General features: G+C 36.6%; 1 long non-coding RNA gene across 1 annotated transcript in view; it reads left to right on the forward strand.

Moving 5' to 3' along the window:
- Positions 1 to 21,027, forward strand: part of LOC135178102 (uncharacterized) — a 202,449-nt gene that overhangs the window by 63,680 nt on the left and 117,742 nt on the right. The window contains exon 2 of the long non-coding RNA XR_010303349.1: positions 11,059 to 11,177. This is a non-coding gene — a long non-coding RNA (uncharacterized LOC135178102). The remainder of the gene's footprint in view (positions 1 to 11,058; positions 11,178 to 21,027) is intronic.

Raw genomic sequence — 21,027 nt, forward strand, 5'->3', positions numbered from 1 at the left:
AAGGTAATTTATTTAATGCCACCTCAGGAATCTGGGATTGTTTCCTAAACTGTTAACAAGCTATGGACCCTGGAGAATAAATAACTTCCAAAAGACTCATTTCTCCCCATCTCACCTTCAGGTGTCCTAATTAACGCTGTTAATTGTTAGTGGTCAGCACAACAAAAGTCAGAATGCACATGTTTTGTGGGTTAATAATTGCACATGTATTTGAACTTAACTTTTCCAAAATTTCAAAGTATTTTTGGAGTGTGTGTGGGGTTTATTTTTTTCTCTTGTCCTCTCTCTCTGGAAATTTGGAGTAAAATGAAACATCATGAAACTAATATAAAAACAGTATGACTTGTCCAGCCCACCTGTGCCAAATAAATTCTGGCAAAATTTTAGAAACAGTAAGTCTCCAGATCTTTTGTTAGCTTTAAAGTAAAGCGATTAAGAGCCCAGCATTGGTGATTTTGCATTAGTCACATTTAGAATGGTAGAAAAGCACGTCTGCTATGGGCGCTTCCTTGAGAATTGATAAATGAAGGAATATTGTAACCATTCATATCCACCAGGCTTGCAGTACTGAAACTCTTGGTACCTCACAATTTCTTCTGTATGCTTAAGGGATAATTAATTTCTTGTAAATATATTTTGTTCTGAAATCTTTTGGCATTAATATAAGAATATTCTACTGATAAACAATAAAAGTATATTAATTAATGTTATTTCCATATGGAGGCATGGCTGCTAGATCATTTTCTAAGGGTAGAAATGAAAAATATGGTTGCTAAGGAAAAATAAGGCCAGGACAAAATAAATTATCTCTGCCAATCCTTTGAAAGTTCTTAAGTAATTTGTGTGCAGAATTTATTGGCAGGCAAATCCAGAGGTAATCACGACAATGCCTCTCTTTGCAGCCATGGGATGCAGACTGTAGTTGTGGGGGTTTTAGCTTTAAAATATTCTTCCTCAGGCATTAATTTCTTGGGAACTGGGCACAAACTTTCATTTCATGTTCCATGGTATTCCATGCCTTCTGCTCATTCATCTGGAGATGGACTGTGTGTTGTTGGTACCTCTATTTCTTGCATCAGTTATGTTATACAAATAGTAATGGTAACTAATTAAAATAGTACTCTAGGTTAATTTTAAATTATATAGAGAAAAATAAACACCCCAAAGTCACCAAAACAAACAAACTCTCCCATGCTTTCTCCAAGACCTACCTAGGCTAATTGATTACTAAGGTATTATTACTTGGTGTACTGGAAGATTTGGAGTGCTATATACTGTCCTGCTGCAGGCTTGGTCTGTAAATTAGCTGGAATTTGGGTAAAATATTAGTGGCTAAAGTCTTATCTTACAGTATATCTTTTGTAAGAATCTTTGCCTTAGGTTTCTTACACATACAGACCACACTGCTACTCAACAAAGTAATTTTCCTGCTATATTTTGTTCTTGTTGCAATAGAAGTGCTACAGATGTGAAAGTGGTGGCTCTTGCTGTTGTCTTGGCTTTCAGCCACTATGAAAATTTAGAGGATTTAATGTCTCACTAAAATATCCCAACTCTATTTTTTTTCCACACACAAAAACAAACAAAAAAAAAAAAACAAAACCCAAACAAACAAACAACCAAAAAAACCACCATGGCTTATCAAAGCAGGCAAGTGTGGAAGTGTATTTAAAGGCTGCAGCTCCTTAAACTGTTCAGGTATCTTAACTGCTGTCATTAGACCCAGGAAGAGAGTTCTTTACTTTCTGCAGTCTTCCTTCTATTTCTCTTTTAGATCACAAAGATTTGAGTCTAATAAAGAAAGTGACTCATGACTATCTTCTCCCAATTCTAAGCCTCTTAGAGAGATGTGTGGAGGGAAAGAACTATATGATATTGTTATAGAATTTTGTGCAGTTGAAATAACATTGTTTTGAAAAGTGACATGATTTTCTTGGTAGATCCAACTCTTCCTCATTCCCTTCTCCAGCTGAATTCCATTGCATACAAGTTACATGTTTTTAAGACCCTCAAGGCTATCTGCTTTTCTATAAACCATCTTTTATTTGTTTTGAGGCATTTGTTAGCTTGTGTTGCTGATCTGGCTTGTTACTAGTTCATTTCTACACAAGCATTTTTCTGCTTTTTTTTCCAGAGTGTCTCTTACGTTTTGAAGATACATCCTATGATTAATCACTAAGCCATCTTATCATCACATTTCAAATCCTGTCTTAAGCTCTCTCTCAGGATGCCTAGAAGCAAAACAGTAACATTTTGTCTCAGAACAGAGTACTGCTTATTAAATGGAGCTACCGATTGCCTTGCTGGTTGTTTGAATCCCTGGTCATCTGTTTCATATCTTGTAGACTGCACGTCTTAAACAAGGAAGTTGTGTGCAGCTTGTAGCATATTTGCTTCTTTGTTCATTAACAGTTTTATAGCAGTGTCAGAGTAGTGTAACAGACTAAATCCAAATTTCTACAGTGTTCCTTGCTTTGACTTGTATGCAAGATGCAAGAGTCCTTTGGAAGCTTGGATACATCATGATTCCAGACTCCTCTCGTGGAGGAGTTTCCACTTGGAAAGTGCCAAGCTGTGTAACTAGTTAAGAAATAGACTTGCTTCACCATAGATCTTTTAGTGTGATGCTTTTGTAAAAACAAAGTACTTTATCATATAACTTGTAAAATAGCTGAGGTCTGAATTGGGTAGATGTTGCATTGACAGGTACTCTGTGGTCGACAGTGTGGATGCTTTGCCTTTACATCCTTAACTATTTTGGGTTTGCTTGCACTTTTTGATGTGGGTGTGTATATTGCAAATTTATTATGTTGATGAATTCTTATCTCTTGTTCAATCCTGCTTTTACAAATTAGGATTCAAAATGTGTCAGTGTTTTAAAAAATCAATATATAAGTTATATTCACAGCTAAGACTTGTCTCCTTCTGTGCAATACTTTTTATTTTAGAATTATGTAACTGTGTATGCAATTATAAGATATAGTTATTATCAATCTAATGAAACTTTTTGCTGACTTTGAATGTTGTAGATGGGTTTACCTCGGATTAAGTAGGTATCCAGTTTGGTTTCTCTGTTGCTGGCCTCAATATTAATAGTCACATACCCAAAAAAAAAAAAAAAAAAAAAAAAAAAAAAAAAAAGGAAAAGAAAAAAGTGAGTTATGTTGCATGTGTTGCATGCATACTTTTGAGAGATCACAGAACACAGCTGATCCATGATAAAAGTCCATGCAGCAGAAAAAATGTTACAGGAGTGCTATCTTCTTCCATTGCTAAGGCTATTTCTTTATTTCAAGAAAATTGATGTTAATCTGTCAAAGATATATTGGAATGTGCTCTTATGTCCGCCTGTAATGTGTAACTTTTAGCAGAGTATTTGTGTATGAATTTGTGAGAAATTGAAGTATAACATATCTGGCAGGTTGTAAAACAACATAACTCTTTTGGTCTCAGCCATCTTTAATTTGCTTAGGATAGCCAATGCAAGTCACTGAACAATGAAGTTGCCATTACTGTATTAGACTTCTGATAAGTTGATGTACCCATTTTCCTCATATTTCGCACAAAATTTGGCCATGGATTAAAGCAATTTTATTTCTGCGTGAGAGACTCCATGCAGTAGTGTAAAGTAATTTAAAAAAAAAGCATTAGACATTCAGCATGTTAATTTTCTGCAGGCTCTGTCTCCTTGCATGGGTGCAGATTACACATTAAACTACTACAGCCCTGTGTAGAGAGCCATTAACAGCTGATATTAAATAACATGACTGAAGTTGTAGACAGCCAACCACATTTTCAGCAAGTAAGTGAGGAAGTTGTGTTTTCTCAAATCAATTAAATTAACCCGTGGTTTTAGTTTTTGCACTTTCCTTTAACTTTTGTCTTTACAGTGATACTGTGGAGATACTTTAACCTCTTGTGTCAAAGTGTTATACTTGGGATAGTGAAGTGCAGAGTAACATATGGCTAACTTGACTGTCTCTTAAACCTCTCTGTATTGGAAACAGTCATGGGAAAATTCCTGAGCACAGGAACTCCAGATAACTGAAATGCCAGGACCAGTAATTTTGTCTTGGGCTGTAGTAAACAAGGTAAATGATATGATTCTGTGCTACAGTATCCTTAACTATTTGGGCAAAACATCCACCAAAGCACCATTCAATGTTTGGATATTATTTCATCAGCTTACAAATGAATAGAACAGCTAAATATATGGTAAAGACCAATTACAAGGGATTCATTAAATTTCCATATATCATGGAATTGCATAGAAAATCATCTTGCCAGTGTTTATCTGTTACCAGAGGAATGTTATTAGTCCATAGAAAAACTTTGCTATTTCACTAGTTGCTATTTTTCTCTTAATTTGGTGAACAATTTCCTTAGTTACACTTAAAATAAAGGAAATAGAATTAAAAGCAGATCTTCCTACCTGATATCTTTTAGACCATTTCACCTGAAGCAGGACTAATTTTTTTTTTTTTTTTGGTGGTTAATTGAAGTTTATTAACAGATTTAGAAGCTTGTAGTTTATATTGTCAAATGAAGTGATTTTTACAACACTGGCATGTTGTGGTATGCCATATGTTAGATGCTGATTGACGTGATCATGTGTTTGTGTAGATACCATTCCCTGGAGCACAGTAAATTCTTCAGGTGTAGGGTTCCTTAAATTATAGGCTGAGTCTAAATGATTTTCAGACTATGTAGAAGTAAATTAACTATAAAATTTGCATGATAGTTCACTAGTACCTTTTCTGCAGCGTGTTCAGTGTCTTGCGTCCTCATGATCAGTTATTTATGAGGCTCACCAGGGTTGCTACTGAATACAGTCATGATTCCAGGTGACAGCAAGCTCCTACTTAAAACACATTATTATTGCAATTAACATGTGTTGACTTTCAAATCTGAGGTTGAATGTGTAGGCCTTGTCATAAGCATGGACTTTTAGTGTGTATTGAGATAAGAGTGCAGAAACCCATGAAAGTGCACTCTGAACGAGATACTATTTTACATACCATCAGAGGCGTTTTTGTGAGATGAACCATCGCTAGACCTGCCACAGCATAGGCATCAGAGTGCCATGCCTCATGTGCTCTTAGTTGCTTCACGAAGACTGGGATATAAGACCTAATAGTAATTGTGTGCTACGAAGTTTGTACTCAACAGCTACAGCCTTCTTGGATTTAGAGTGTAGAGCTATGCATTAGATGCAACTCTGTGGACTGTTTAAATCTTTGCCTGGGCTGCCTTGGTTAGTAAACAGAAGTGTAATTTCCTGCTACTTGTGTGATAGATGTTGCATCATCTGCAGGGTCTCAGTCAAAACTTCTATGCTCCTGTGGTGCAGAAAGAATCAAAACAGTAGAAGCTTGCAAGGGGTATGCTATAGGCAATATCTTCTTTAAGTGACAGTGAACTCCTGCCATAGAATCAATATTCTCTTAATATTTTCTTAAGGATCCCCATGTGTATTTTTTGACCAGAGTTTAGCAGAACTGCTGGCTGGTGTAACTGGCAGGAGTTTTAATGAAGAGCACAGGCAATGACAGTGGGATACATGTCACCTGCAGCTCACCTTATAGAAGTCCATATCCCTACCAGTTCTGCCTCATGCTGGACCGGGGTGTGTGACTGCATTGTGTCTTGGCTCTGGCTGAAATGTGTAAGTGCTGCTTCAGTTTTCTTTAGGAAGGACACATATCTGCATAAAAACAATTAGAAAGAAAAGACATAATTGAAAAAAGTGTGTTAAACCTTATACTAAAAGTACAGTGAGGAACCATTTGTTGAGGAGGTGATCAAATTCACCTCAGCAATGAAGAAACATGTTTTGGTGTTTCATGCAATCAGACAGTAGCAGAGTTAATCTAATGAGGTACTAGGGCGAGAGTTCATCAGACATGAAAATACAGCAATAGGAGAAATATTATGTGGACTCTAATGTTTGGCTTTGAAGCTGTGTTAGAAAATCGAAAAGATCTCTTCCTTTTAGCATAGTTGACTTATATAAAGTCTCATTTTAGTGTAAATGAAATTTCTGTGCTTGGTCTCATTTGAGAATTTAGTTAGAAGAGCCAGACTTGGTAAAGGTCTTCACATTCTCATGTGAAAATTATGTCAGTTTCTAGGGTGTTTTTGTTTGTGCCTTTTTTTAAAGAGTAGCACCTTTCTTTAGGTAATGCAGTAACCAAGTTCAGCCAATACTAAATTGGTGTCACAGCTTCAGTTGCATTCTATTAAAAAAAACAAAACTATCCCAATATTTGCTTCACCTATGCCTGCAGAATATTAAAACATTGTGTAAAGGCATGAATTGTGTTAATGAATAATGAAAGCATGTTACAGAAGCACCCTATATTCTTTCCACAGTGTAGCACTGATAACTTTTTAGAGCTGCTTGATAAAATTGGAGTGGATTTGATACACATCAGCTAATGTTACTTTTCATCTCTTCTACATCTTGTTATATTTGAGGTTTCTTACTAATCAAATAGATTTTCTGGGAAAGGCACTGACTTGCATTTAGAGAGATTTAATTCTGTGTTCCTTAAAGGAAGAAAGTAGAGAGCATAATACTCAACAGTACTTTCTGATTGCTTTTTAAATTATTTTTTAAAAAAGAAATAATTATCTTTAAGAAAGGTATTCTACCCCAGAACAACTCATGACCGTAAACAAGGAAGATAAGTGATGCACATCATAATATGAAAACCTCAGACATTTTCTTTCAGTGTAATGCCCTACTGCTGTTATTGAAACCAATGACGCAAAAATGCTATTCATTTGGGATGAACAAAGCAAGGATTTACCAAGGAAGCAAGGAAAACTAGTTTAGTGTTTTTGGTTGGGTTTTTCGGTTTGAGGTGTTTGTGTGTGGCTGGGCTTTTTTTTTTCTTTGGGTTGTTTGTTTTTTATATCATAATTTTGAGAAGTAATTTTTTTAATTGTTTTCTCACTTCAAATATAAATTTCAAGACAAAATGGTATCATTTGAAAACTGGCTGTGTTGTAAAGTTAATTCTGTAATGCATTCATTTTAACTTTTATGGCCTTTTGGAGCACCTTATCCAGTTTCAATCATTCATTATAATATTCTTCATGACCTCTGAATAATAAAGTATAGCTGCTAACATCTTTGTACTCCCAAATGGAAATGCACACATTCTTATTTTATATTAGAGTAGAGCAAAGCCAAGACTGCAATACCTAGTATGCCCAAAATGAGGTAATTTTGGAAAACTGTATGTCAGACATTAAGTAGATCAGAGATGCACTTAATAGGCAAGCATGAAAATAGCTATGTCAGAGAAGAGATGAAAATGTAAAAAGTAAATGTAAGTAGGAATGTTGATTGGAAAGAAGGATAGCATAACTTGCATCTTATTTTCTCTTTCTGAAAGTCAGCATTTCGATAGTATCTGTGTGAACCATATAAGATTGTGCTACTTTCTCTATCACAGGTTAAGCATTTTGCTTCCAAGACTCTGTCTGAGTGCCATGTGTACTCAGGTAGCAGGCACTTTGGCTGGCATTATTGCTCTGAATTCTGAGGACTACTAATTCTGGCTTTATTTAATACATTGGTGTCTAATTATGCCACTAATGTTCTTTTAATATTTTTTTCTTAGAATGAATAATGAATAAAGAAATTGAAAAGTTGTAGATCTCATTTACATTAGGAATAGTAACATGTAACTTTAAATAAAGATGCTTGCTTCTGTTAAAGGTACCTAACTCTTTGTTAGTGCCCCTTCATTTTTCAAAAAACATTTATGTTAGACAGGGAGAATAACATAAAAAACTCCACCCCCAACTAGACTGAAGCTATGTGCTAGAGTACAAACACAGCATTTCCCTGGTGGAACTATTTGAAACAAAACAGGCATAAACTACTTTTCAGGATAAGACCATTCCTTGGCATTGAAAGTTTAACATACTGAAAATGAGAAGCTCATCCCTACACAGATTGAGAGATGATTGTTTGCTAGGGCTGATTATAATAATCCTCTTCTATAATAAATGCCAGTGTCACTATTCTCATCCCACCTACCTCTTCATTTTGAGTCATGATGAATTTTCCCATCTTATTTTTCTCCACTGGGTGACAGGTTTGGGGGCAGATTTAATTAGGCTTGCAAAAGCTGTTTGAACATTTCTAAAATGTCTGGTGGTTAATGTTGCAATAACTTTTGATATTTTAACTAGTGACTAGGGTCACAGGTTGGATTAATATCTGAAGATTTTAATACCTGTTCTTTTTAAGGGCTGCTCTGCACATAACCTTTGACCCTCTTAGCAGTTTCTTCACTTGCATTAGATCTCTTTAATAAATCCTGCTCATTCCTATTAGTAGACATTTTTTCTTATTCACACCCTTCAGGGAACAGAGGAGAGGGATAGATGATTTTCCATGTGTGTGTGAGAGGAAGAAAGGGAGATGCCCTTGTTTTCCTTACATTTCAAGATTTGTGAAAGATAAACTTTTAAATATAGGAGAATACTATGAAGAAACCACTTTCAAGAGAAGATCACTCAGAAGACCTGAATTTTTTTTTTCTTTTTGATTCACCCCACCACCTCCCTTCTAATATATTAGGTCATAGAGCTAAAACAACATGATGTGCTGCAAAATACTCGGTGAACCTCAAAGATTTTTCTAAGCATTTGATTGATCTGTCTTCCCTGAAAGTCCATTTGGTGTTATTTGGCTTCACTGATATGGCTGAATGTAGAATTCAAAATGTGAAAAGAAATCCTGGCATCATCCCTCTTAAAATCAAGGTCGATGGAACTCAAAATATATAACTGCATAAGATTTAAAGGGAGTAGTAGTAAAACTGCCAAGTATGCTTCATGCTCTCAAAAAAAAAAAAAAAAAAAAAAAAAAAAAAAAGAGGATGGAGGAGTGAGTTACCCTAAGGTAACCTTAGGATTTTTCTGATCATTTTTAGATTCAGGTTGGTGGTTTGAGTTTGTTTCTTTTGTGGTGGTTTTTTTTTTTGTGTGTGTGTGTGTATTTCTTTTTCCTTTTGAAATTCAAATGGGATAAATAGGCAATATGCACTGGCAAGCTCAGAGTATCTCATTCTGGAATACTCAGGAATGGGTTTCTCTCATGTAGTACAGCTGGCACAGCTGCTTTCTATAGAATAAAGACGCTTCAATGTCTTCCATTGTGCACGTCAAAAAAACTCTGTAATGAACTATGTACTAGCAAAACTGGCTAATGTAATTTGTGTAGTTAGATTATGCTGGCTGACATAAAAATTACTCTCTTAATCTTATTCAGTACAGGAAGGACAGAATTAGCATTAAGTCATATGATACCATTCGGCCATCTCTCTGCATTTCTTTTTGTCTTTGCCATCCCAGTTGTACCAGTATGTGACAGGAAATGTTGCTTGTCCATTGGATTAGCCTGGTTTTAAAACGGTGTAATTGAGAGCAGAATAGATATTTATGACATAACCACCAGGCTCCACAAGTTTTGTTTTCTTTGCTCTTGCCACTGCAGCAGAGACACTTAAAAATTATTTTTCTGTTTAATATATGACTTCTCTGCTGAGAAGGGTTTTGTTCCTCAAAGTGAGTCTTAATGTTGGTGACTTTTAGGCTTTTGGCTTCTTTGACCAGAAGATGAAGTGAACCTTGAGATTTTTCCAGGAACACATTTCCTTCAAATGAGATTTTTCAAGATGGTTTTTCACTGAGGTGAGGTTCATGAGGCTGTCCATATAAATATTCCCACTAAAAAGCAAGCTTTGAATTATGCTGTATGAAAAAGTAGATCTGCAGCCCAGTTTGAATGAAAAATACTGTTTATGCTTCTCAGTAGCTTTTGATACATATAGTCAAGGTTAAGTTCCCTTGTTCTCTTAGTATGAACTACAGATTCTGCTATCTTCATTGTTGCTGTATTTTCCATGCTGGTCCTGGTTTACTAATAGGTTGACCTTGTCCAGATACCCACCTAGACACATTCTGTTCTATTCCCCAGAAGGTCAGGGGAGGAAAGTAGGATGCAAATAGTCATGGGTTGAAATAAAGAAAAATAGATCACTTAGCAGTTGCCACCAAAGGCAAAGCAGACTTGCCTTGGTGAAGAGTAATTTAGTTTATTTCCAATTAAAGGAGATTTGGGTAGTCAGAAAGGCAAAAGTCAAAATAAAACTTCTCCACTGCTGTTGTAAGGGATGGAGGAGACAGTAGTGCAGTCACTATGCAGCAGTTCATCTTTGTCACACCTTCCTATTCATATTTTCCATTGTACCCTGACATGAGGTCCTTTGTGAGCCATAGCTCCTGCTAGGAGCCTGCTCCACCATGGGCTCTCCACTTGATGCAGCTTCCTTCAGGAAAATATTTGCCTCCTGTGACATGGGTTCTTCAATGGGCTGCAATGTGGGTATCTACTCCAGTGCGATCTCTTTCATGGGTGACAAAGGAGTACCTGCTCTAACACCTGAAGCAGTTTCTCCTTTTCTCTGACACTGGTGGTCATACTTCTGCTTTCTCACCTTTTTAAAAAATTATTCTTCTTTTTTCCCCCCTTTCTTTTAAAAATCTTCATTTCCCCGTTTGTCTGACATTTTTGTTCTTTCTTTCATATGTTTTCATAAGAGGTACCACCAGGTAGGTTGATGGGCTCAGTTTGGCCTTGTGGTGGATCTGTTGTAGAACCACCTGGAACTAGCAATGTCAAGCATGAGGCATTGCCATATTCCTTCTCACGGAGACTACCACTGCATCCTCCACCTTGTTTCCAACACCTTCCCATATACGCTTGATACACCAACAACTGCTGTGTCAGTCTTAAGTAAAATTGAAGTGATGCTGCTGCTAAAATATCTGTTGTGGTGAGTACACCTACTAAGTCTAGATATGCAAATAAGGTGCTCAAGTGAGGTTCTCTGTACAGGGAATGATTCTTGTGGAAGCTCTACTGCTTTGACCTAGGCCTTTAACAAGAATGTAGAAGTTAAATGGTGATTGTCTGTCATATGAAAACTCTTGCTAGAAATGTTTTTTGATTTTTTTTTTAACCTTGTCTTGCAGGACTGGATCAAGCAGAAGGTCACTGGTAGTGATACTGCAGTTTGATGTGATGTTCTAATTGAATTTGAGGCAGGTTAAGAAGATTCAGTCCTATCTGATCAACTTCCATGACTGAACAGGTAAATGTTCTCTGATGTTATTCTGTCAGAATGATTCAGAATAGAAAATCTGTTTTGCAGTATATTTAAGCTAACCCAAATAATTCTGGAAGTGACTGAAGGTTCAATTGTGCCAACAGATCTGAGAAAGGTGTACCTTCTATCAAGGGAGAGGGTGGGAAGGAGTGTGATGAGAAGCCTGAGGAAATCCTGAGGGTGCTCAGCCTTTAATAACACATCTTGATGGATAAAATAAGGCATTTAATTATTAGTAATTATTAGTAATCTCCGATATCTCTGTGATGAAAGATAGTGCTTCAGACTATTGCTGGCTTGGCAATGACAGTAATAAAACTTTAGGGTAGTTTTATTACAGTACTGAATACAAACATACAAATTAGACATAATGGATGTAAATACACTGTGGGTGATGGTCAGAAAACTTTTCAGTGGAAGAAATGCTCGGTGCAGTCAATTTACCAATGCAATTCATTCTATGAAACTTTGAGTATCACTGGTAGTGAAAACAGGAGGGAAAACTGAGGAACAAGGGAATAATTAGGCTACAAGCACGCAATGCTCCAATTAAAAATGGATATGTTGTTGTCATCTACTTTAAAAAAAAAAAAGATAATTGGGTGTTTTGTGGTAGATGTTTTTTAATGCAGTACTCTGCAACTGTTATCAGTGAGCTTTAACAAAGATATTTTGGAAGGTAAGTTAGGATGTAAGACCTGGGCAGACCTCAGCTACAGAAGGCAGTCTGTGCTGCTTATAGGCTGTCCTTTCTCCTTTCCTGTGCTCGGGACATCCTTCATTCCTCGGTCTACCACCAAGGGCCTCGGGTGATTGGAACAGAAAATACATAGGAAGAAAACAATCCAGGATGAAATACAATCACTTAAAAGGTAGGCATATAAGGAAGAAAATGCCTGTGAAATAGCCTTCTAGGGCAAGCTCTCATGCTTGGGTGCTTTTTTAAATTCCTAGACTGGAAAATGTACCATGGAGAACAAACAAGAAGAATTAGAAGTCTCTGTGTGGTTTATAGGGCTACAACCTCATTGGGGCACACTGGGATAGCTCACAGTGCTATAATACATGGATACAGACTCCACAAGAAAGACAGTCTGAAAAGGCAAGGAGAAGGACTTGTCCTTAATGTGAGAGACTAGTTGTAATGCATGGAGTTCCTCCTTGAATAGGTTAGGGAATGGTCCAGAGTTTATAGGTCAAGATTGTAGGCAAACCAACACATGTGTTGTCTTAGCAGATGTCTGTTATAGATGTCCTGATTGAAGAAGGCCTCAACAAATTCTGAAAAACATGGAAGAATCTTCACTTTCACAGGCCCTGGCCCTCACTGGGGATTCTATAAGAACAGAAACAGCAAAATGTGATGAGGGAAAAGTTGGACCAGCTGCTGAATGTGGCAGTAGACCTGGCGACAGGGAAAAAGCTGAGGTGTTGCTTACCACCTTTGCCTTGGTCTTTACTGGTAGGATTGCCCTTCAGTATTTCTACTTCCCTGAGACTAAAGGGAAAGCCTGTAACAAGGAGAACTTATTAGAGGAGGACCAGATTGAGGAACCACTAATGAGGCATCTAATAATGGGCTGCACCCACAGCTGCAAAAAAACTCTCATGTCATTTGGATGTGGTGCTTAGGGATATGGTTTAAGGTGCATTTTGTAGAGTAGGGATATTGGTTGGACTTGGTGATACTGAGGGTCTTTTCCAACAAGAATGCTTCTGTGATTCTGTGACCTGAAATCTAGGAGAGAATCATTGGGTCAAACTGTTGTAGAGGCCCACAGTAGAACAGGTCAGAATCTATCCCTGAACAACCAATTTTGTCTCTCTTCCACTCTGTATGCAGTTAATTTAGTAGTTGGTCTTATTTCTTTTGTCCTTTATCCCTTATGTCTTTGCTGTATTACGATTTTCGTGCCAAGAGGGAAATAGCCTAGTATGAAAAAATAGTGGATGGAGGAAAGGGAAGAATGTCTGGCATTGCTGTTCCCAAGAGCTTTTACTCACCTTCAGCAGAGCTAATAAATGTGACAGGATCATTCAAGTATTATTCATCTTTTGATTTTAATGTAAAGTTAAATGTATCTAAATGCAAATGTTTTTATCCAAAGACTTATATTTCAGGGTAACTCACTGAACTGTGAATTACAGGTTTTAAGATTCTGCATCTTAGGCAAAATGCAGAAAATCTTCTGATATCTGTTATGGACTTTTTTTTTGGCCAGTACCTCTTGAATTGTTTTGTCAAGGAAGGAGACATATATATATATATATATTTTAGTTGAGAGAGAGCATAAGCAAAGATAAATTAAAAGAACTTGTCCAAATTCTCAAGGTGCATCAACAGCAGAACTAAAACCAGAAAACTGATTTCTAAACTCCAGCGTGGCTCATTCCCTTTGAAAATATTTTCCTGTACTCTTAATACTTTGCATGCTTTGTTCTGAAGTAAATATGACTTGTCTGCGCCTCACATGATACATTCTCAGAGCTGATACTTCTCCTAGGATTCAGCCTCCCAAATGCAAAGGAATTTTTCTTTCTTGCTTTCTGTACCTTTAATTTGAGGACCAACCACCTTCTTGCTAAAATAGTTCAAAGATTAATGTTCCTAGCTGTTCTGCAGCAGAAAGGTACAAAAAAGTTATGTCAGCCTGCCAGTGCTGGGGCTGGGATAATAATGAATATTTACTTTCTTTGGCAATATTGAAATAGTTCTCACCTATTTGTGTGGTTAAATGAGCCCTTTATGAAATTGTTTTACTTACATTTTGACCGATTTTTAATACTTGAAGGTCAAATTTAATAAAAAGAAGTCAATCATAATAATGATAAAGAATGCATTCAGAAAATGTTGTTGAAAGAGCTAGGTTTTTATGTGTTTTTAAGATGCTTTTGTTCCCTGCTAAGCAGTTTGATGAAATGAAGATGAAATTGCAAAATGCTTCAACACTGCTAAATATCACATGGAGTGTGATTTTTAATTTTTTGTTTGGTTGGTTGGGTTGGGTTTTTTTGTTGGTAATGGTGTTTTGTCTTGTGTTTTTTGTTGGGTTGGTTTGTTTTGTTTTTTCTTTATGAGCTTGTGGAACAAACAAATTCACACAATTCTATTTAACTTGCTGGAGGACTGGGTACTACAGAGAATGTCAATCCCCTGCATTTGCCAGTCCTCTCATTGTAGGTTTTTGACTTCTACAGAATGATCGTGACACCAAGAACATCCACTTTTAGTTTATCTGTGAAAGTGGGAAGAATCAATGACTTTTTTCATTGCCTTTGTTTGCCTTGCCCCTTCAGTGGTCTGCTTGTTTCTATAACCAGTCTTTTAGTTCGAAGAACAAAAATCTTGATGGCAGTGCTATGACAATTATACACCACAAGAACAATTGATTTCTGCAGAGAGGGTAAGTGTCAGTGGCAGCAGCATTTTTTTTTTCCTGCTGAGTGAAGAATCCTGCAAGGATTGCATCTGATGTTTGGGAGTCCTGTTTAGGGCAGGCTGTAGGTTTTGTCTTTTGCTCTATAGGTTAAGCCTCCTGTTCCCTTTGCAGAAGATAGGAAAAGCATTGATTTACTGCTCCAAGTGTCTGTGTGTGATTTATGCCAAGGAACATACCACACAGTGTTCAGGATGGGTTTTGCTATCTTAGGCCACACAAAGTAAGTGGAACCTGTGCAGGTTTCATTGAGCACTAAGTATTCATCCAAAACCCCATCTAGCACTCATTCAGAATTGGAAGAGTGCAAGCAGACAGAAAATTTCAGCTTAACATTAGACTGATGCCTTTATTAAACACTGTTTGGTTATTCATGTGTGATCTCTCTCCTTGCTGCAGTTTTTTGTGTGTTCCTATGGAAGGTTGTGATCCTGCTTTTACTTTCACCCTACCTGTGTGTTCTCAGCTTTTCCTCTTTATTGATACATCTCTGACCAAAAGGTACTCAATACCCATGTTTATCCTTAGAACTAACTCTTCCCCTGTATGCCCATTTCTCCCTCCCTTTTCTCTCTCTCCATATTTCTGCTCAGATCTTGAAAAGATGACCACAAAGGAAGGGGCAGAATGAAGGCTGAAACAGTGAGAGTGGCGGTGAGGCAAGGAAATGTTTTCTTCCTTTGCTTTCTGGCACTAATCCTGATTCATGCTGCATAGTTATGTAGAAATACAACCTGAAAGCCCAGTTCTTAACCAGTGAAGGCTATACTATGGGACAGTAGTAACATTATCTTGCCATTGTATAAGATGGAGGTATGCAAAACCTCTTTCTGAGGATTACATGTCATTACCTAATACTTTCTATGTTTGATACATGTGGACTGTCAAGGAACTTTCTTGCATGTTAAAACATCTGAAAATTTTAGCACAGAAATAGGAAGAAGGGGAATAAATGTACCAACCTGGCTTTTATTGATCTGTCTGGGAAGGCAAATATTACTAAAACTGATACCTGAGCTTTCATATTTAATATTTTTTTCCTCTCCCATAATTCCACACTCATAATGAATTCAAAACCGTGTTAATCATCAGTCTCCATGTGCCAAGGCAGTAAATCAAAATCTGTGTGATCATGTGCTGTGTCATAATTTTTATTTTTAATGCTGATACTGATAATGTAGGTATGGGAGGGGTTTAAAAAAGGAATACAAATATGTATATGTTCAGACTAAGTATGTTATGCACTATATCTTGGAGCATTCCAGAACTCTCTCATTGTTTTAAGTGGAACTGCCACCTACCCTTTCCAAAGCTGTAAAGGAAGAAGTTTGTGTAACCACTTCAAAAATACTTGTGCTTCTTGTCCCTCTATTTCATATGAGCTAGCTGAAGTGTAACAACCTGGGTTTTTCTGGTTGTTGTTGTTCTTGTTTGGTTTTTGGTTTTCTTTTTTTTTTTTTCCCTCCATTACAAGAGATAGCTGAAAAGCAAGAAATTTTGTTTTGTTTCATATTGGATTTTTACACATTTTCCAGGTAGTGCTGCTATTTACTGAGTCATTGTCTTCCTACTGACAACCTACTAGCAAAATTTCCTTTCTGTAGGTTTCTTTCTAAGCCTGTGTTCTGTCCTTGATGCATCTTTTGGTTTATCTGATTACTAATACTAGCACCTAAAGCAACTGACAATGTTTTATAGTTGTGCACACAACTTAATCTAGATAGTAATACCAAAATTTCATTTCATGTATAACTGAAATCATGAAGTGGAATGAATTATTCCTAATGAGAAAACTTTAGTTAAAAGACTTCTGAAAGTCTGTATGGACATTTTTAATATAAAATCTGTGATCTTACATCCTTACAGTAAATGTCAGTTCTGCTTATGTAACCAATTCAGGGTAATGGATCCTAGGACACACAAGAAGTAAGGTTCCCAAAGAAATGTCATGGCGTGACAAAAATCTATTTTTAAATAGTGTAATGATTCTGAATATTGGAAGAACATGATGTACCCCATCAATTCATACTTGAAAAAAAATCACAAGATTAAACCCTTCCAGATGGCACAAGAAGTGTTTGTCACATCCATGGCTATATGCTTAAAAAAAAAATAGTTTGTTTAACCACAGCGGTTCATTTATCTACTGCATTGAATTACTGGTACACTCAAGTAATAGCATAAGTCATGGAGGCTATGGAGACAGGAAACAAAAATTGAAACAAATGTCACATGGACCAAAGATGACTACTTCTGTTGATCACCAAAGAGGTACAAACAGGTTCTTCATAATGTGTAAGCTAAGCAGAGAGGGGCAAATGGAGGGAGTAGTTATATAAGGGCATTTAGCAGCACATTCAGCTTCCAGAGACAAAATTAGAAGTGCCAGACGGTTAAATATTTGCCTCTGTATGTCAGCTTCCTATAAGGACTGCATTTCAGAGGGTCATTTTAATAAAAATTAAAGACATATCCTATTAGGACAGCTTTACTGACAAATAATTAGGATGAATTACTAGCATACAGTTGTCCTAGATGTCTTGTTGATGTCAGTTTGTAGGAGGCATGGGTGGGTTTACAGTATGTGCTCTATTCTTTAAAAGCAATTTACAATTGAAGTTATCCATTCTAACTGAGAAGAGTTTAATCCTAGAACTGTCACTAGGCATTATTTTCAGGTTCCTCACACTTCTACATTAAAACAATTTATACCTAAAAGTTCATAGGGTTTAGAAGTGAAGAATATTTCATTATTATGAAAAACAATCCACTGTTTTATTAGAACAATGACATTTTCTGTTTGGAAGAGGAAGTGACATTAAAAAAATAGAACTTCTGAGTTTACTCCATTGGTGTATATATAAAAATATATATATTTTGCATATATATAAAATATATATTTCTATAGAATATATAATTATATAAAATAAATATAGATTTTATATATTAATTTTTATAAAAATTAGTTTGAAGTCACTATTTTTGGACAACAGTTATTTGACCTTTAGTCTTGCATACATAGAGTGTAGGTTTTGATGTTTATTGGCTGCACCTACTGTTTTTTTCCCCTCTCACCTCTCAAATTCAAATTTATGTTGACTCTCTTGAATCTGGAGACAGTGAATATTATATTGTAATTAAATGTGGAATATTTGACAGGTATTAAGTGACAAGTTTGACACTTGTAAATATGATCAGTATGCTGTCACACCTGAGAAAACATTTCTTTGCATCTCCATTTAAGAACAAGGGGAAAAAAGGTCATTGTGGCTGCCTTGCAAAGGTCTCTGGAGTTTTAACCGTTTCACTCTTTCCTCTAAAATATATCTTCAGAGTTATTCAGTAGATTAGTTGTGAGTCAGCATTAGACACCTCTACTTCAGAGGAAGACTTCAGATGGTACATATGTCTCTTCTGGCATTGCAAGCAATACAGAACAAGAGTAAATGTTTCATTCTGAACAGCTCTTTTCTGTTTTAAATTTTTTACATGAAATTTTCCTCTTGGAGAACTGGAATAAAGAAAAGGTCTGTACAATCCAAATAGAGTTGCTAAAATTATATGATGAGAAGAGTGTAAGTGCTTTTAAAAAAATATGATAAAGCTACTTTTCTGGAGTATGTGAAGGAAAGACATTCTGTGTGGGAGGTAGACTATACAGTACCATCTTCTTTATATCTTTTTTTCCTTTCTTTCTTTCTTTTTTTTTTTTTAATCTGCTAAGATGTCTTTTTAAAGTGCTGTCCTATGGTTTGTCTGCTAGTTAGTCAAAGATACTGCTGCATCCCTTGGTATTAGTATTGGTTGATTCCTGCTCATTGCCTTCAACTTGTGGCACAAAGGCAGACTGTGAAAGCACTGCTCTCGGAGAAGCTGTGATGCTGGTTGGACTGGAACACAGGGCTTAGGGCTCACTGTGTTTATTAGTTCATTGGAGATGTCTGTTGATCAGGAGTCAGGGGAAGCATTTTACAGATAGGACCCTACCTTAGAGCATTCTGCTTACATTTTATCCTTTTACAATGAAATTGCAGTACATGTCTTTCTGATTTCCCTTCTAAATGAGAAAAGGAAAGTGGTCTGTCAGGAACTGCTCAGTTGTTTCTGATAACTCCAACCCTATGCTAATCATAACTCTGGCATGGTGCTCCTCCATCTGTGTGGAAGAGAAGAGGAGAGAGGGTGGAGGTGGTGATGATAACACTAATGCTGCAACATTCACCGTAAGCAAGACTTCACTGACATACCGTAGCACATTGCTGTGATTAATTTGTCCTCTTGGTGTGGTCAGTGTATCCTAATGCAAGAATTGAATGACAGGCAGTGTTTACCCTGCCTTCCTCTACCATGGAACCTGAAATTCTCTGGCCCTGTTACAGCTCTGCTGTCTGTATCTTTGCTAGATTTGTTCATAGCACTTTTATTTTGTGCAGGGGACAGATTTTTGCTTTCCCTAGAGATAAGGATAATGCTTTTTCATGCACAAGCTTTTAGTTTCAGGTTTGTTGCCTGTTTCCTTCACAGTGAGGGCTTCTAATTTTTGCCGCTGTATTGATGGTCACTTTGCAAGTCCAGTAGCGTGTCAGAGAAAAGAACAGAGAATAATAAATTGTGTTACATTGTCTCATTTTGTGGCAAACAGACCTTGAATGTTAAATACCCCCTTCTTAATGAAGGCCCAACAGAGGACCTTCCTTAAATTATGAGAAAAGAAAAGTATACTTTGGACAAAGGAAATTGTGGAGGAAGCGTTCAGTGTGGTGAGTTGAGTGATGCTTATACTGTGGTTGCGATTAAACGGAACACAAAGACCAAACATTTGGAGATGTGAAAGGCTGTGTATGAAGTGCTATTACTGTCACAATGATGACTGAATGCATGTTGAAATTACCTTTACAGGAATAGCAACAGATGGTCTCTGTATCTTCCCCTCCTACTCATTCAAAGCTCTCAAGGCTGCATTCCTAATCAACCAAAAGCAGGCATCCCACATCCGTGCTGAAAGGAATAACCTGAGTATGCCAGCTCTGCTTTGGATGAAATGTTAAAGGCATGCACCCTATATTGTCAGGTGACAAGAACTGAAAATACAGTGATTAATTCAGTTATAGCTCTGTCCATCTATCCTTATGTCCTGTCACTCAAATTCCAGTGCTGCAAACAAAATTCTCATTAAGTGCTAATGATTATGGTCATATTACTCTTTATAGCATAGTGTTGTCAATAGTTGCATATACACATTTTTACGCTGGAATCTCTCTTTATTATAAATACATTCCCTTATAGGGACTTCAATTACTTGAATGTGGAGTGAAAGTAAATTAGGCTGTCTCAGGCTTTACAGATTTAGTTACTACTTCTTCCATTATTGCAGTTATTATAAGCTTACATTGTTGAAACTGCTATAGATAAGCATGCAATAATATTTTCACTGTCACTATGAACACTGACTAAGAGCTTGATGTTCTATTTTTGTTCAGGATAGAGAAAAACAAAAAGGGGAATACAAGGGGAAAGGGCTTCATGTCTTGCAATGATATGCAAGAAAAAAAGAATGCCAAGCCTAAAGCAGACCCACACATACGTCAATGATGACACACAGTGCTGAGAGGATTTAGTGTTAAAGGGATGTCTGCTAATTTTGTTTGTAAAAGAGAAGCAAAGCATGCATGTTCAAGATACTTGTTGTATCATTTTTAAATCAAGGCCATCTTTTTCTCAGTGGTAAACGTGAAATGTTTTTAAAGGCCAGACTTAGCATAAAATCTATTGGTTGCTATGGAGACCACTTACCACACAGGACTGCACTCTGTTCGACTCTGTGATTTTCTCTATTCAAAGGTTTGGCATTGTCAAAAAACAAATTAGTTTTTCAGTTGTTTATTGCAAAGTTCGTTATGAGAAAGGTAATAAATGATAAGGTATTTTATTAGTGCATGGATAGATGCCATATGTGAATTAACCAGGGCATTATTCCTTAAATTTGCTATTTTAAAATAATTATAGTAAAATTGGCTATTGTTAGGAAATAAAGCAGATTTTGATCGTTCTGTGTGTACGAATATGAAGCAAAGCAGGTAGTTGGAAGTCTGATCCCAACAAAATTACATGGTAATAAGGCTTTTCACACCTACACAGCACTTAGTAACAAAGCACTGAAAGAGAAAGATTATGCTCTGCTCGAGTAAAACTTTATACCTAAGGTACATTACTTCTCTCTTCATGAAAGGAAAGGTGGGTTCAAGACCTAGTGCTCACTGAATTATTCATGCTGTGTTTTGCCTCTCAGATCTTAAGAGTTGAAACCAGTAGGGGTTGTTATTAGCAGAAGTAGAAATCTTAACTGGAAACAGCAGTTCAGAGGAAACCTGTTCAGCTGCTTCTCCTGAAGTGTTTGT

Source organism: Pogoniulus pusillus, chromosome 9 (genome assembly GCF_015220805.1).
Source record: "Pogoniulus pusillus isolate bPogPus1 chromosome 9, bPogPus1.pri, whole genome shotgun sequence".
In the NCBI taxonomy this organism is placed as follows: Eukaryota; Metazoa; Chordata; class Aves; order Piciformes; family Lybiidae; genus Pogoniulus; species Pogoniulus pusillus.